Below are 2781 nucleotides of genomic sequence, written 5' to 3' on the forward strand. Positions count from 1 at the left end.
AACATACATGCATGATCACTATGCACAAGAAGTAATTCAATTCAAGTTTTTGTTGGCTCCAAACTTCGGAATAAGGGAAATTTATTTTTCCTTGTTTTGAAATTTTGGGATGTTACAATGGCACGCTGAGATGATGTCACGTCTGAGACGATGTCACGGTGCTGAAACGGTGGTTGGCATGTATGAAAAAGGTTGTGGCCTGCTCGACGGTGTGGCGCGGGAAATTTAATATCCTGATGCATGGCGCATGCATGTAAAGGTGGTGAGCTGATCGAGGGCTGAAGCAGGCGGAGGCAGGTCTAGACGGGCTAGTTGGCCTAGCTTTAACGCGCGAGCGGCCCAACGATTACATCTCTGTCTCCGCCTATTTCTATTTAGGCCCAGCGCCTTTCTAAAATTAAACAACGTATTACGCCCTAAAAAACGTGTGACATTAGAAATAGTCTGAATTACAAACAATAGTCTGAATTAAAAATAGTCTGAAAGTTTTTGGCGACATAAAAAATAGTACAACCCCAATGGAAGGATAAATCACTGTTTTGACGCCTTTTTCTGACGAGAACCCTATATTTGAGGGGTCTACACCACATGAACATGGGCATTCACACATGCAAAAACCAAAACCCATGGCTTGGAGTGGGTGGGATGACATGGTGCACCAGTGCCCACAACATGGGGTCACCCAAGGGTTGGCAGCCCACTTTGTGGCCTGTGTACAACCGTTTTGCACAGATTCCATGTGTGCGGGCTCCCGTGAGGTAGCTAGGCAAGGAGCACATGCTTCGTCCATGGATGGTGATGTAAGTGGTGTTTGCATGCCATGGTGAAGCAGCTCCCAAAAGATGGGACCACTATGCACACACCATCAGACGATCCACTGGTTTGACACCTTTTTATGACAACAACTCTATATTTGAGGGGTCTACACCACATTAACATGGGAATTCACACATGCAAAATCGAAAACCATTGACTTGGAGTGGGTGGGATGATATGGTGCACCAGTGCCCACAACATGGGGTCACCCAAGGGTTGGCAGCCCACTTTCTGGCCTGGGTAGAGCCGTTTTGCAAAGAAACCATGTGTGCGGGCTCCCGTAAGGTAGCTAGGAAAGTAGCACATGCTTTCTTCCATGGATGGTGATGTAAGTGGTGTTTGCATGCCATGGTGAAGCAACTCCCAAAAGATGGGACCACTATGCACACACACCGTCAGACGATCCACTGTTTTGACACCTTTTTCTGACGAGAACCCTATATTTGAGGGGTCTACACCACATGAACATGGGTATTCGCACATGCAAAATCGAAAACCAATGGCTTGGAGTGGGTGGGATGATATGGTGCACCATTGCCCACAACATGGGGTCACCCAAGGGTTGGCAGCCCACTTTGTGTGTTGGGGGGATGACCCCCGGTATGCCAAAGGCATGCCAAACCGGATGGTTTGAGCCATCAAGATACCGGTTTAATATTTACTAGGACAATACCCATGCGTTGCTACGGAAAAAACTTAGTGTCAACTCCATGCCATGTGCTCCTTGACTCAGTCGTAGCTGCTCCGACCGTAGTTGCTCCCCCAAGACCGAAAGTTGGCCTACGATTCCGTTCGTGTTCTAGCTACTGCCGCGGAGATCTCTCGACATGACGAGCTTGATCATGGAGATACCCTGCTTATGGGCGGTGCGCCGACAACTCCGTCTATGTTCTGCAGCCGCCATGATCTCTCGACGTGATGAGCTGATCTGGCTATCATTAACAAAGCTTAAGAGAATATCACCCGAAAGCAGTTGGTGGAAAGGTTCAGAGAATTATGAACCTGACGGAGGTGCTCTCCAAACCTCCAGAATCACCAAATAAATGACCACATCCACCACGTTCCCTCACCGGGTCACTACACCATCTCACCTCCTTTCAACTCCGGTGGCGCTCGCCTCCACCATCAAATCCCATAAAAGCAACCGTTCTTCGGTCCCTCACAGTCAGATAACCAGACCAAGGATTCGCGGTGCTATGAGATGGGAGGGCAGGTGCAGACGACGGTCGCCCGATCTTGCGCTGGCACGCGTCGACATGCGCTGCTGCGCTCACCACCCGGAAGAAATTGCCACCACCACCTCCTTTTTTCTCCGCCTCTAGCGACCGCACTAAATTGTAGCCGTGGTGGCATCCTCTATCTCCAGTCACCTCAGGCGCCCAACCAGTGGCGGCAGGGATATCTCGGGGTCTGAGGGAACTGGGGGACCTCGGCCAGGCCCATACATGCAACGACAGATGATGATGGCCGTTCCGTGGCCGTCTGGCCGGCCAGCCGCGCCGGGATGCAGAGCGGGAGAGGTCCGGGAGGCGACGGATCGGGAAGCGGCGCCGTATAGCAGAGCAGCCCGATTTTTCGATGACTTTTGTGGAAATCGCATCGAACAAGGCGACACCAAGGCGAGAGGGGCTCTAGGCGTGCGGCCGTTCGGGTTTTATTGAAGCCATTGAGGAACCGGCCGGGGATGGATTTCCTGATCGATACGGTTTCAAATACACGGTCTCCGGCCCAAGCAGAGGATGTGCACGCTAGAGAAGGCAAGAATAGAACGATCCGGGTCCGTCGGGATACTTCCTATCCGGTTACAACTCAATCGGCAGGAAACGCATTGGAGGGGCGACGTACGGGCACGAACCAAACGGACCAAACGAACGAACGACCAAACCAAGCGGACCGAACCACGGAAACGCTTTTGCTTTTATTATTAGGTATAGATACCAGAGCGCAAAGTTAAGTGTTTGGCTA

The sequence above is a fragment of the Lolium perenne genome, chromosome 6 (assembly GCF_019359855.2).
Source record: "Lolium perenne isolate Kyuss_39 chromosome 6, Kyuss_2.0, whole genome shotgun sequence".
NCBI lineage: Eukaryota > Viridiplantae > Streptophyta > Magnoliopsida > Poales > Poaceae > Lolium > Lolium perenne.